Source organism: Macaca nemestrina, chromosome 3 (genome assembly GCF_043159975.1).
Source record: "Macaca nemestrina isolate mMacNem1 chromosome 3, mMacNem.hap1, whole genome shotgun sequence".
NCBI lineage: Eukaryota > Metazoa > Chordata > Mammalia > Primates > Cercopithecidae > Macaca > Macaca nemestrina.
In genome coordinates, this window is record NC_092127.1 from 13,229,840 (window position 1) to 13,245,935 (window position 16,096).

The 16,096-nt window shown below is 38.3% G+C and overlaps 1 long non-coding RNA gene across 1 annotated transcript; it reads left to right on the plus strand.

The window, feature by feature from the left end:
- The first annotated feature begins 4,676 nt into the window (after positions 1-4,676).
- Positions 4,677-15,009, plus strand: LOC139362147 (uncharacterized). The gene is made up of 4 exons (XR_011620481.1): positions 4,677-4,810; positions 8,546-8,613; positions 10,548-10,656; positions 14,502-15,009. It is a non-coding gene; the product is annotated as an uncharacterized lncRNA (long non-coding RNA).
- Positions 15,010-16,096: the final 1,087 nt, after the last annotated feature.

Sequence of the window (16,096 nt, forward strand, 5' to 3'; positions counted from 1 at the left end):
TCCTTTTATGTACTCTCCTTTTAATTTTCAAGTAATCAGAACCACCACTCTTGTCAATCTACCAGAAAATTCATTCATTAGTCTTTTCTCTCAATTCCAAGTAAATGTGAATTACCTTGTGAAGTATTGTCACTGTCACTGTAATCTATTACCACTGTAGAAATGAATCATTTCCTTTTAGGTTTTCTCTCTATGTTCCTTTTCAATCTACCAGTGGAGAATAATTACCATCACTTTATATTTCTAGAGTACTTTATTTAAATCTCTCATTAAGCTCCTAATACCTGTGATCCAGCATTATAATTATTGAATCCAAGCTCCTAGCACATGGTTTGAACATAATAAGCATTTATTTCATGTTCATTGAATTGAATTGCCTCTTTGAAATGATTATTAGTGATTCAGCCACTTACATTTCTTGGCCACATTGTGCCAACCACTCCGCCATAGAACAGTGGTGCTCCCACAGTGGACTTGCAGGCGTAAACAAAACAAGGATGTTCATTGACCTCACATAGCTGAGTGGGCTTCTACTCTATGCCTGTCTTTATTCAAAGTATTATTGCAATTTTGATAAGTCACTTAAATAATTAAAAGAATTGTATCGGGGATTATACAGTTCAATTTTGCTTCTGCCAAAAATGCTCCGCTCTCTTTCTTTCTTTTTTTTTTTTTTTTTTTTTTTTTTTGAGACAGAGTCTCACTCAATTGCCAGGCTGGAGTGCAGTGGCGTGATCTTGGCTCATTGCAACTTCCACCTCATGGGTTCAAGCAATTCTCCTGCCTCAGTCTCCAGAGTAGCTGGGATTACAGGCACCCGCCACTACGCCCAGCAAACTTTTTGTATTTTTAGTAGAGACGCGGTTTCACCATGTTGGCCACGCTGATATCAAACTCCTGACCTCGCGATTCGCCCACCTCGGCCTCCCAAAGTGCTGAGATTACAGGCATGAGCCACCACGCCCAGTCATCCCACTCTATTTCTAGTCTTTTCTTTGTAGCTAGGACTGGTCGTATGGTACAATTCTAGATAGGAAATATAAGTTGATAGATGCAGGGGAGAGTCTATACATTTCTTGGGGGGAAAAAAGCAGTTTTTTGACACCATTCCTTTACTCCATCACCAGGCTTGAACAAAGATGCAATACCTGGAGTTGTGGCAGATAATCTAGTAAAGTGGAGAAAAGGAGACAAAACTCTCAGGGCGGCTGGCCCTGTCAGCTGGAGTGCCGAACCAATGCCGAGGGTGACCAGCTCCTGACTTCTAGTTATGCTACAAAACTAAACCCTTGCATGCTTATGCTGCTCTTTCTTGAAGCTCATTCCTCTTTCACAGAAAGGCACTCTTTTCCTGTTTTCTGAAAGAAAAGAAAAGAAAAAAGTGACTCAGAGCAACTAATGTGCCCAAGGGCAAGCATTTGTTATGGTGTCAGCAAAGCTTAAGAAATGCAGTTTGACTTCTCCACAAACCTCTATTCAAGTATTCTGGATGATAAGACTGGTAATCTAAACACTGTGTATACATGTCTACCCGTTGTAATTTTTGCAGGCAATTGACATTATAATCACTCTTACTAATCAGTCTTATCTTTAAATCTTTCACTTGTAATATTATTATATTTTATTTCTTGCGAATTTTTGAAATAATGTGGCTAAGCAATGAGTATTAGAAATGAATTTCTTTCACTTTGCATACCGTTTGTCCTAGTTAAAATAAAGGCAAAGTGGAAACCTGACCCACTAATGGAAAATCATGATGCTTGTTCTGGAAACTTCCCTTTCAAATAGCAAAAACCAATGTCTTAAAACAAAGGGTGGACATAACTCTGTAGATAAGGCCTTGCTATACAAAATACTGTGCACTAATTTATCTGCAGCCAAAATGTTGGTTTTCCCTCTTGAAAATGCTGCCCCAAATTCCAATCGCCTGAAAAACAATTAACCTGTCAAGTTTAAAGCTTTTCGTTCATAATTTGGACTGTATCCTGCCATTGATATTTATTTTAATCTTCTATTGATTTCTGTGGGAATTCTTCATGTAGAATGAAGGCAGGATATAGCCCTAAAGGAATTTCTGTAAGAAGGTTCCCACTTTCATCTCTTTGTGTTTGATTTTTATTAAGTTTAGGACATGACGTTGTACATCTAAAAATAGGTCTACAGTCTAAAACCGTGACAAAGTCTTCTATTTTTTTTTTTTTTGCATTCAGGCTGAAAGGTCAATGAGAATGGTAGTCTCACAGGAAGAATTATATCATAAATGATTTTTAACCCTATGTTTTTGTTGCCTTTTCTATAAAAAGGAAAGTCATTGTATTACTGAAAAAAAAATGTCTTTTTTACTTCCCCAAATGCCTGTGTACCAGGAAATTCATTTTTTAAAAAAAATGCCCATTCAAACCATGTTTAAAGTATCTTTTAAGACACTGGATATCACATAATACAGTCATTTAAAATTATAGTAATGCTGACTATGAAATTCTGTGGATCTTGGAAACTTCTTTGGGAGGCTGTTAAGTTTAAAAAGGCAAAACTGAAAATTATGTATACACATATTTTTCTACTGGGGAAGAACTGTCCTGACTCCATTCTTAGAAACTGCGCGTCAGCCTCATCATTGTATTTCATTACCTGAATTAGTTGGGAACTTTGTGTGGCAGAGGTGGAACTCAGTCTCTCAGGTGCTTTTTCATAAAGAGTCCATTTGAGGGGCGTGGTTGATGCACAGCTCTTGAGCCAAGGCCACACTTTTTCAGGACGGCCTCAGGTGATGACTGAGCAGAGGCTGAGGTACGAAGGCTTCTCATTTCTTCCCAACTCAGAACCTCTCTGACAGGTCGACCTTGCCCTGGAGCTCCCCATTGGTCTGGCAAAGATTTTGTCCTATCTATCTCTAACAGTTCCTCCCACACAATCCAGCTTCCTTCCTTTTCCTTTCACAAAAATCTTTTTCCAGTTTTTTATCTCTGGCCCAGTATATGTTTCCCAGAGAACACAACTGACACCAATAGCAGTCCAAGAAATTAGTCAGTAAAGATGCGGCTCTAGGACTGAATTGCTGGCCGCCCCTCTAATCACGAAGACACCATTCCATGCGGTAGGTGAGTCATGAAAACTCAGTCCCTGGCACAAGGAAGCAGTGTCATTTCTAGCCATTCACTGGCAGCCACTTGGGAAACTGGTCTTATAGAAGGAAATACTTTGGTGCTTCTAAAAGTACAGAAACAATGCATAGAGAGTGGAACTCACTTGCTGTCATTAAGTCATATCAATGCCTTTCCTAATGAAAACTTAATGGCCCTTAATAAACAATTGAAATCCAAGTGTAAAGGGCAGACTGCCTCCTTTGTAGCAGAAAAGAAGTCCTTCTTCTATGTTGGGAGAGTCAAAAAAGTTTAAGACAAAACTTAGGATGTAGAATTATAGCAAGTAATCTTTAAAGACAACTGAAGGCTCAGCTGAAGCCAATTTATTCTGTCAACCTCGGGACCTTGGCTGTGGACCCTGACATGTGCGTTGTGGAAATGTTGGTAGGTGCCCCTTAAGATTTTGGTTCCCCAGGCTCTCTTTTTTTAAAAAATTAATAAACTTTATTTTTTTAGAGTTGTTTTGGACTCACAGCAAAATTGAGCAGTCACTACAAAGTTCCCATATACCAACTGTCCCCATACATGTGCAATGTCCTTCCCTATAGGGGACCCACCGTTAGGAGTGGAAGCATGTAAGGTTCAAGTAATAAATGAAGCTGCGGACAAAATCCAGGTTACAGCGGGACTGCTTGATCTCGCTTGGTATATAGATCTCCACAATGGTCTTTTTCAAAGTTCACAAATGTATGATTATGATTGACTTACTTGAAAATTGGGCTCTTGGCCTGTATGGTCATTGTCCCCCTCCAAGTACGGCAATTAAATAGAAAATATTATATGCCAGAAAGGATGACAAAGATTAATAACACTCTTAAAGATCTGAATAGGCTGGGCACAGTGGCTCATGCCTATAATCCCAGCACCTGGGGAGGCTGAGGCAGAAGGAACACTTGAGCGCAGTCTGGGTGACAGAACAACACCCTGTCTGGGAAAAAAAAAAAAAAAAAAAGTTTCTAAATAATAGAGTGTTTGTGGTGTGTCTATTTCAGCTCCATCATATTTGTGAGTCTGGCCCCTGCCAGAAGTGACTAGACTTGGAGGATGATTATAGATGACTCAACTAGCAGGCCGATCGGCTGCCATGATGGAGGTGGTATCCTTGCTAGAGCAGATAAATATGGCTGCAGGTTCATGGCATTACAGCTAGTTATTTATCTAGTTACTTCTCTTTCCCAGTCAACAAAGATAATCAGAAACCACTGGCCTTCACTTAGAAAGGAAATCAACACACATTCCCAGTTTGCCCAGGGCTTTCTTAAATATCTCGCTCTCAGTTGGGATGTAGTCTGAAGAGATCTGGACTGTCTGTGCATTCCACAAAGCATCACATTGATTCACTTTATGCGTGGCATCATGCTAATCTGGCAGAATGAGCAGGAAGGCCCTGTTAAGATTATGAAGATTCCTAGACCTGCCACTTCAGGAGGGGCTTTACAGCTCCAGTGGTCAAGGACATTCTGGAACTTTCCCTTCATAGTAGAAGGCAAATTATTGCATCTTGAGTTCCGTATCACAGAGAAGAAAGCACAATTCTTAGTAGCTCTCAAGGTTATGGAGACAACACATTGTATACAATGGGAAAACTGCTCTGTCCCATCCATGCGGTGAATGAGGACTAGGTCAGGAAGGTGTTCTGCAAGCATTGGAATAAATAACAGAAGGTACAGCTGAAGTGCCAACTCGAGGGTAATAATACTCTGTGAGGATGGGAGCCCATATCCAGGATACATTATGTAAACTGAATTAGAAAACTTTATATGGTACCATGGCCTCCAGTATGGAGAATACATCAGTTTGGGTTCAGTAGAAGCAGGAGTGAATCATCATCATTCCTAATCATCCATCAGGAGACTTTGTGTTTCCTGGCCCTGCAACTCTGGGTTCTGCAGTGTCACAGGTCCTGTTCCACAAAGGACAGAGTCTATTCTTCTAAAAAGGACGATAGCCCTAAATAAAATAAGCTTTACTAAGTGCTGGACACTACATGCACTAATCCAATTAATGCCCTAAAAACATTGAGAGATACTGATTATCATTAACCTCTAGTTAATGTGGAAACAAAAACCAGAAAGGAAACTTACTGGCTGGGTGCAGTGGCTCATGTCTGTAATCCCAGCACTTTGGGAGGCCAAGGTGGGAAGATTGCTTGAAGTCAGGAGTTCAAGACCAGCCTGGGCAACATAGTGAGATCCCATCTCTACACAAACTATTTTTTAAAAAATTAGCCAGGCATGGTAGTGCATACTTGCAGTCCTAGCTACTCAGGAGGCTAAGGTGGGAGGATCACTTGAACCCAGGAGTTCGAGGCAGCAGTGAGCTATGATTGCACCACTGCATTCCAGCTTGGGCAATAAAGCGAGACCCTGTTTCAAAAAAGGGAAGGGAAGGAAAGGGAAAGGAAGGGAAGGGAAGGGAAGGGAAGGGAAGGGAAGGGAAGGGAAGGGAAGGGAAGGGAAGGGAAGGGAAGGAAAGGGAAGGGAAGGAAAGGGAGGGGAAGGGAAGAAACTTACCCAAGTTCACATATTTACTGAACATAAAACTCAACCACTGTATATATCAAAATTTATAACACAATGAGTCAGATAATATTGAGTTGACATTGGACAGCTATGGTCTTATGTTCCTGTGAAATCTTTGACTTAAGCATTCACTATTAGTTGATTTCTATTTCTTTCAAAACTAAGGTGATCTTTTAAAAAATTCGTTTTGAAGGGGACATACTTAGACCACATGACCCTTATAAACCTTGTGGAAGTACAACTTCCTGCACCTTTGGAGCATTTGTTTTCCAGACCATGGCATCTGGGTGTCTTGTCAAGGTAACAGGGACTCTGCTGTGTTTTCTATCTACGTGGTGTCATTAGCAAAGTGGCCAGTGTGTTGTCCTGGGTGTTCACACATAGTTACTTGACCCTGATGAATGACATGCGGACACAGAACTGGAGAGTTGAAATAACCCACTGGCAAGTGAGTGAAGATGTACTACCATCTCTCTGACATGAAAAACAAGCTTCCCATGCTACTTCCTGCTTTGGGGGACAGAACAAAGAACATTTTTCAATCAATGTATGCTTACCAAGGGCTATATGATTTGCCCCAATGAAAGGACTACATCTTCTACAAAACTGCAATACTGGATCTCTACTTAATTACACTTCTGCTAATCACTTGTCATTCTCTGTGGTAACTCTGTCTTTCATCGCTAGCCAAACAGAGCAATATATTAACTCACCTAACCTCACAACAGCCCTAAGAGGTAGACGATATTATCATTCAACTTTACGTGGTCAAGGAACCGATGTGAATTTCTGTCTTTTGATGGAAACATCTACAGTCGATACTCGTTATTTGTGGTAGTTTTGTTTCATAAAGTGGCAACACTGAATTATTGGAGATTAAACAATCTCTCTTAGGGGAAAATATGCATGTACATATCTAACATAGATTATAATCTTAAATTCTAGGAACAACTCAACCTGACAGATTCCGTTTCCTTTATTTTACAAAAGCAAAAACAAGGTTTAAAACTAAGAGACTTGCCTAAGACAACAGGTTGCAGAGTTGGGATTCAAACTCTCAACTAACTGTCCCCAGAGACATAGCTTCTTGCACTACTCTGCTCTGCCCCCCACCATCTCCACCCTCTGGTCAACTCTGTATGAGCTCACATAAGGAGGCAGAACATCAACTGGTAAGACCACAGCTGGGAATGTGCATGACGGGTCACTCAAAGTTTTTTGCTTCTCTGCAAATTCTTGTGTGACCATGAAAATGCTGCCAGTATTGATTTCCAAGTTACAAATAAATTTTTGTGAGTAGAAAATTTGCAATACAAACCTTTGATTAATAAAGATTGGCTGTATTTTAATTTTGCATTCAGTAACTGAAGAAATAATTATAAACTAGATTGTCACCTCTTGTCAAAATTCTATTATCATATGATCCTCATTAACCCCACTCATGTTAGACCTGTAATCACTGGAATTCTGTATCTCGGGAATTAGTAAAAAGCAAGTATTGGGTAAACCATTGTCAAACAAGTAAAGGCGAAGGATCTAATAGCATATATACTAGGTCTTCTGAGACAGCATTTATTGGAGGAATGCACAGAGACAAAAGCAAGTGTATGATCATTTGTGGCCCTTTTAATTGTAGAATAATGCAGATGGACCTTTTAGGATGCAATATTTGACTCTGAGAGAATCACCCCAACCTTTGGCCTTCAAGACTTTTAAGCTGCATGATTGGAGAATTGCCAGCTCCTATCCTGGGATAATCAAAAATTAAAGGTCAAGTCTTGAATTTAAACTAGTAAAACGAAGCAAATCCTTGGCCTCCAAGTTTTTCCTCTAGTTTGATCAGGGACTTGGAATCAAGAACCTGTACCCTAAGTACACTCTCTCAGTATTCTACTGGCCTTGAATGTTTGTTATAAACACGTGGCTATAGCAGTTTCTACAGAGATTTGCAGTCAGCTTGCCTGCAAGGAAGAAATCTTAGGCACATTAAAACTAATCTTTTGACCATAAAGGTCTGAGTATTTCCCTTTTCCTTTGCATGGTCATTAAAAAAAATAAATAAATAACCCCAGAGTCCAGAGAACCTTATTTGGTTGCTGTTGCAATTTTTTTCCTTATATCTGGACTTTTCTTCACTCAAAAGGCTTTGGAAATTGAATGAGGGGTTACCACTATTACAGTGTCCAAAGCAGATCTGTATTCACCTGACTTGTCCTTTCCTAGTTATACAAATCAAGTAGGACATTAATGGGCTCACCATCTGTTTTCATCTTAGAGATCCCGAATTGTCTATCCACCATAAAAGGTCTTGCAGATGAGAACAGACCTCTCTGATTATGACACAGTGCCTGATGTCAATGACAACAATCACATCCATCTTGCTTTTGGTGATAGAGTGTAATCACTTGGCTTCTGTCACCCCAGGAACTTCCCTTATCCATTGAAATCAGGGAGTCATTTCAACTGCAACATCTCCTCCAGCAGCTCTAGCCCATAAACAGCCAGGAAAGATCTCTGACATGCTGGCACTGCTCTCAGCCGGATAGTTATCATGGCATTGATGAATGTTCTGTCTTCAGAGCCCTCTCTGGGTCAGAGTGAGGGTTAGGGGGAGAAGTCAACCACATATGCTAAATTTACTCCCTCACATTTTATCTCCAGTATCTTTGGATTCCTTTACTGGTATCATGCCAAAAAGCTTTTGCCTTCTCAGTTTGACTTAGCAAGAGCCACCTGAGACCATATTTTAGTCACTGAACCAAACAATTATCATTACTTCCAGCTGTTGAAGTCACATTGAACCCAGAATTCTGGCTCTCATCTAGATAAATTCAGCAAAATTTAAAATTATGTGTTTTTTTTTCCTTTTTGTTCTAGAAAGAACAGCTATATTCCCCAGATTTTTGCTGATATGAATTAGAAAATTATTCCAATTCTTTTGGTGGGTAAGTCATATCCTACTAGTCTTGATTTTGTAATTTCTCTCCCCTACCCTCTCCCCGAGAGTACTATTAGATCTAATTTAGTTGCAGATTTGGATACAAAACACTATGATGGGGTTAACAGGTTTCCCACTGAAATGTAATTCCCTCCAGCCAGTGATACTCTGAGTCTGTAAGCAAGGCAAGAACAGCTCCTTAGAAAGTGGAAAGGGGTTACTTTAGTTGACACAGAAAGTTCACTGGAGTTAAATAACTGGGTTACTTTTACTCCTCTATGTCATCCTAAGTAACTCCATTCCAATTCTGGGAGTTCCGTTATTACCAACCATTGCCCTAACTTTTTCTTAAGTTTTCTGCTGAGGTTATAAAGTCATTTGATGTGGAAATCCACACTCCACAGCAGCATAAAGTACACTTGCTTTTCAGCTATTTCAATTCTGCAATTGAAAAGATGAGGATTCATTTAACAGTCATAGGAAGCTCTTAATGTTCAGTCTGTCCAAGCTCATTGTGAAGAGAAGCAGCTATCCATCCCATGAACTTTAGGCTGTTCCTTGGCAGTGGCTACTCAGTCCCTTCAACCCTTGCTGTTGGATGATATTTGATTTAGCTGTTTCCTGTGACATGCCATGACAGCTATACCCCCATACGTCAGTACTATGTGAACGCTACTGCCTCAAGCCCAGATGACCAAATCATCTATCTCAAATACCTTCCAGTTTCCTGGGAGCTTTGACTGCACCTACTGTTAATATCAATTTCTGTTCCATTAACATATTTGTATCTAAAAGAAACAGGAATCCTTATAATATTGGTTCATGGTATCTCAAATACAAGCAAACCCATGGGGAGTATAGGCTTCAGAATCATTTAATCTTACAAAACAAGGATGTCTGTAAGGTCTGAGATGATTTGTGTTTCTTCTGCTTTACACTGTGTTAGATTCATCCTAATGTGATTTCACCTCAAGGCTCTAGGAAGGATAACTGTAGCAATAAACGCAGGTCAAGTGGGAGAAACAGGGTTGCTTTCCATGACTGTGTCATGAGATAGGAATAGCTCCTGGAAGCCTCCAGCAGATTTACTTATGTCTTTTCACCATGTGAATGACTTTAAGCCTTTAATGTACATTCACAATTGTGGGTTCTGCTTAAAAATAATATTTTATATTTGAAACAACATCCCGGAGTAGGAATTTCTATCTCTTTTCTTTCTCGATTCTTTTCTTTGTTATTACCATGCAGCCAGGTTAGAGTAAGCCTCATTCAGGCAGGCACTTGACTTTCTAATTTTTTCCATTGTGATATTTCTAGTGTTCAGTAGGTACTCAGTAAGTACACATGGTATGGATGACAAAAACTACTGCTTGAGAATCTGGCCCTTTTATCACCCAGAAATCCCCAAGGGTGGACCATTCGAGCTGATATCTGCTATCCTCTTGATTTTAGAGTATAAAACGCTCTCATTCTCTTGGCGTAATTTTCATTAGGTTTATGTCCTTTGCCTCTTGTCATCTGAGTGGGTTGTCAGTGGCCAAGGTTTGAATGTGAATGAAAAAGGAGTAAATAGAGACTACTTTTAGTCTACACCTTCTTATTTTGCCTCATCTGCACAAATGATTTACCTTGGCTCTCGTGTTTTTAGCAAGTGAAAAGTCAATCCTATATGGGAGGGCTATTAAGAGAAAGACTCCAAGATGTCCCAAATCCCCTGGTTCCTGCCTTGCCTGGCAATACTTCCTCCTCAAAAGGCCCTGTATACACAATTGTGGCAGAGTACGAAATATAGTATTTTTCTGTTAGCCGGGTTTTGTGCCAAAGCAGAACTCCAATGAGCTAGGTTGCATCATGTGGAAGTATTTTATTTTTTCGATGGTGGTTAGATCTAAATATTCCTCAATCAGGGAAGCTGTAATGCCTGCTCTTTTTCTCCCAAAGCTCAAACCAGAGTCTTGGAATTCGCCGTAGAATGAAATGTGAAGTCTCACCTGCCCGGATCAAAAACGGAGAATGTTTCTTCACATATGAGTCACTACCCCTAGCAAAAGTGAGTTCAATTAGTACTCCGGAATCCGAACAATCCCAACACTTGCCTTTCTTCCTTAGGGAAAAGATGAGAGTGAAGAAAATAACAGGGTTTCTGTCTATCAGAAGCCAGCATAGTTCAGCTAACAAGATCCAAGAACTCCACACAGGATTTGAGGCTGAAGACCTAAGACAATTAACACAATTTTTTTTTGTATTGTTTCCTCCTTATATTTTTGTGCACTCAGAACAACTTTGGGCAGCCGATAGAGAGTTTAGAGGTTCAGGATGCCAGTCATATCTATTCCCTTTCTTTTTGGAGTCACATCTAATAGAAGATATACATTCCCATTAAAATGAGTGTAAAAACACATGGTCATATATGTGGAAATAGAATTAAATAGCTTAAGATAACATTTAAATGCCATGTAGTTTATCTATCTCCCTGCTTCCGAGAGAACGCCCCTCAAATCACTTTAAAAGCATTTTTACATATAATTTTTGCTACAGCTCTTCAGAAGAAGAGAGTGTTTTAGTTTAGGGTTCGGCCAGAAACAGACACTGAGAAAAGGATGAAAAGGGAAAGTTGTGGATTTGGGAGGTGATCTCAGGAAAGAACTGTAAAGCATAGAGGAATGAAACAGAAAATGCAAAGATGTTAATATAGGGTGTGCTAATAAGAAGGTTACTTCTTCAGACCTCTGGGAGACAGCATTACAATGTGGAGCAAAGGGAATGCTTACACACTCTTGGTAGATTGTAAATTATTAAGTCACTATAGAGAACTGTATGGAGGTTCCTCAAAAAATTAAAAGTAGACCCTCAATATAATCCAGCAATCCTACTGTTGGGTATACACCCACAGGAAGTGAAATCAGTATGTTGAAAAAATATTTGTACTTTCATATTTATTGCTTCACTATTCACAATAGCCAAGATATGGAATCAACCAAACAGTCTAACAATTAAAACATGAATAAAGAAAATGTGGCATATATACACAGCGGAACACTATTCAGCCACAGTAAACTGAAATCATAATGAAATACTGTCATCTGTGACAACATAGATAGAACTGAAATAAACCAGGCACTATCATACCACTTTATCGCACTTGTACATGGACTGTGAAAAAAAAATTAGTATCATAGAAACTGAGAGTAGAACAGTGGTTACCAGAGAGGTTAGGTAGGGAAGGATGAAGAGAGGTTGATCAATGGGTATAAAGTTTCAATTAGATAGAATCTGGCATTCTATTGCACAGTTGGGTAAAGATGATTAACAGTGAGGTATATTGCAACATTGCTAGAAAAGGGGCTTTTTGAATGTTCTGACCACAAAGAAATGATACATTTGATTTGATCGTTATATAACATACATGTCAAAACATCAAATTGCACCCTATAAACATGTACATTATAATACAATCATTTCTAAAATAAATTAATTTTTTAAAAGAAATGAACATAAATGATTTTATGCTAGAGATGAGAAAGCTGGATTATTTACTCCAATCTCCTATCCATCATCACCTAGGGTCTGCTCCAGTGGCATCAGCTATCCAGACCTAGACATGCCAGAAAAAGCCTTTGGGCAGAGATTCTCATGAGACCATGGTAGGAAGGCTCCCAGATGTAGGTAGGAACTCCAATAGCTCCTGCTGCAGTATATAAACCACCTTTTGGTAAAGTTATCTCGGATTAACACTCTACCAGAAGACATCCCCCTAAGATCTAACTTAAGTCCTTTTTGATAACTTTATGAGAACATCTCCCTAAGATCTAACTTAAGTCCTTTTTGATAACTTTATAAGACTCTTAAAATGAAAGTGATGTTTTTCAGTTCCATCAATAGATATAGTAACATTTCTTTATATACAGTTCTTGAAGAATATTATAAAGTCTGTTATCCTTGAAACATATATAAACTATGTAATAAGGACCATGTTTTTCTTGCACCTATATTATTTTAAAACAGTTTTTGATAATATGCCACGTTTCTATCCCCTTTCTTGGAAAAAAAGTATTAGATAATATAAATGGAAACTTTACTATGTTTTTAGGTACTAAGTGTATCGATCATTTTAATCACTAAATCATCAGAATAATCTTGTCAAGTAGGTGCTATTACTATGCCTAGTTTACTGATGAGGAAAACAAGGAAATGAGGGGCTAATTCACTTGGCCTTGGCCACAGAGCAAGTAAAGCAGAGAACCCACCCAGAGAGGCTGGCTTCAGAGCCTACAATCTTATTCCCCAGGCTATACTGCCAATAGATGGATAGTGCTACACAGTTTGCAGCCTATTCTTTGTATCAAGCGTTCCAGTAGGAGTATTCTTTTTGTTACTCCCCAAAACTGCAAATTAGCCTTTCTGTGAATGTGGACCAAAGAGACCCATATCTTCCGCTGACCGTGAAGCTTCAGCCCTGACACCGATTGTATTTGTGCAGCTTGGTGCTCAGTCATTGACCTTTTACTTGTTCCTTTTGATCTGTATTCTGTTTATATTTGCTAAGGTCGTCACCACCCAATCTCTTTCAGCTGACTTAAAAAAAAAAAAAATGTTACACATTAGGTCTTTCTGTTCTGTGATAAAAAATTAGCAAAAGGATTAGAGTCTTCTCTCACTATATTAAGTGCTCTTAGAATGCATAGTGCTGATATGTTGGCCCATTTCCTTTAGATGATAAGAGGGGTGGAATATTTACCAAATTGCTATTTCGTTCTTATGGAGAAGTCCCAGGATTACAAATGGTTTAGGAGATTCACGGGAAATAAAAAGCATTATAAATCCCCACATTCAAAGGAAGATAATTGATACAAGACACAATAACATGATCTAAAAAGTTTTGGAACTTGCATATGAAAAACAGGGATTGCATATAAAAAAAGTGTCAGCAATAATATATAGAGAGTTCCTCATCAGGGATCATGTGCTCGTTATATTTCATAAAATTTATTTACTTTTTTCTTGATCATAGTACTCATACTATATCAAAAAACAAAATTGAATGTTTGGAGTTTAATTTAAAATGTATATGATCCTATCCACTAATCTATTTCTGCATTCTAATAATAAAATTTGTAAACCTTATGGGAAGTACCAGAAGTTTCAAATTTCAAATCTTTTCACAGCATGCCTTCGAAGCATTCTAAAATACTAAACACTGTCAATATCCTTTTGTTTCCAAATGCTTTTGTTTGGCCTCCCTTTTAGACCAAAGAAGTTTATTAAAACTGATCACTTTTACTTTTTTAAAAAAATGAGAAAAGTTTGAAAGCTTTCATGGCTATGGAACAGAGTAGTAGTACAGTATTTTTCCTTTTTTGACCATTTTTTAAGCATAACTGGAATCAAATTTCTGTTCATTATAGAAAAGAAAATGTATCAAACCAATTGCAGTTTGTCTTGGGGAGAAAATCAAGTAAAATTCTGAAAATTATGGCAGCAACTGCATTTTCAAAATGAACCGTCAAATATCTAGTCAATTTCATTCACAATCTTCTGAGAAACTTTGTAATACTACATACTGCTTGATGGAGCAAGTACACGAAAGCTAGCTTTATATACTATGGTGATTGATTCTCCAAGTTGCAACCTACTGGCAGATCAATTTACACCCCAGGTTTGGTTTTGACACAATTGTCTTCGGTGTAGTTCAAGTCTTCTAAATTACCAGCAATTCTTCAGCTGTTCATTAGCTATGATTCGTATAATTCATGTTATCATAATTTTCCTTTGTTCTATTTCTAGTAAATATTTTCACTGTTTTCCATCTTAATTTTGCCACTCGTTTGAACAATTTGTTGTATTTAAAATGACAAGACCCTTAACGATGTTAGCACTGATAATTATTTCTCTAAGGTCGGCAAAGTCTGGAAGACAGTTTCACCCTCCCGAGTAACTCTTCAAATCCCAAGAAGGTCAGCAAGCCAAAGAGCATTCATCGGTACATCTGGAAGGGAACAGGAACCTCCACCCACTAGTGTTTGACAGCCATGAATGAAATAATGGGCAATAAGACAAAGGAGAAACTTGCGCGGTCATCCTCGTTACAAACCCGTGAAATCTGATAACATGATAGATTTTATAACCCTGACAAGCAAAGAACTTGAGAAGTCAGTAGAAGGAAGGCAAATGGGAACAAGGATTTACTCCCTCCTCCACTTGGAGCATCCTGTAAATATTTTGGTGTAATTTTCATACAGTGTTTAGTTTCTTTCTATACCCTGGGGGCAAGAAGATATTTGACAATATTAGATCTTGTTCATAGCAAATATCAAAACCTCAGTAATTGATTTAGAATCTAATGACATATAGAGAAAAGGCTTTTATTTCCTCTTGATAATTCTTCTCAATAAAAATAAATTGACTCATCTATCTACCTGTCTGCATTGTTTAGCACTTTATTGCCACATTTTTATTAAGATTTGTTCCAACCAACCAACATTTTTTTCAGTTGGTTTTAGGTTTTCTGGCAGTGGGAGATAGCTTTCTTTACTTTTTTTTCCAATTTTATTTTCTAAGACATTGCATAGTTCCAAGTCAAATTAAAAAATAAACATATTTAGAGAATTCTAGCTGCCATCCCTGCCTCTTACTCCCTGTTTTCTTCCTCCCCACATAGGTGAATATTTTTATTAGCTTTTGGATTGACTGTCTATTGTTTCTTTCTGACAATATAAGCAAAGTATACACATGCAAATATATATACACACAGATACACATAAATTGATTACATCATAAATGCTATTCTGAACTCTGCTTTTTCTCACTAACAATGCATCTTTCAATTCCACATGGCAGTATATAAAGATATCCTTTATTCCATTTTATAACTGTTTAGTATACCACTGTGTGGATGCATCATAATTTATTCAGCCATTCTCGTAATATAGATATTTGGGTTGTTTCTTGTATTTTGCCATTATAATTTATACTGCAAAGAATAGCCTGTGCATATTATATTTTTCATTAATTTTCTGCCAGTTCTGACTTCTTTTAAAGAGATAAACACCAATTCACATGAAAACCATGTGCAATTCATCTATCAGAATGACCTCCACAAACCTAATGGAAACATTTCAGGATTGGAGGCAGGAATTTCGTGTGAAGCCACAGAAGGCCCGTCCCACATGAGAAAAGTGCAAACAATGAACCAAGTGTAGAAAAGTAACCAAACTCTGCTTGGTTTTCCTCGCTGGATAATAAACCCTGTGAAAAATGCATCATTGATAGCAAGCGGAACACTCTGAAGATCAAATAAGCAGTAAAAATAAGTATGCCAACACAGATGCTGAAAAGCTGTATTGTAATATGAGTTTTTTTAATTCACCTCACAGCAACAATTGGGAAGTCAAACTGTGGTTTCTCTGATGTAATGAAAACTAGATCGAGAGTATGGATTTAGGGAAGAGTGGTGATTTTCAGGACAGACTTTTAGTAGACCCATTTCATCA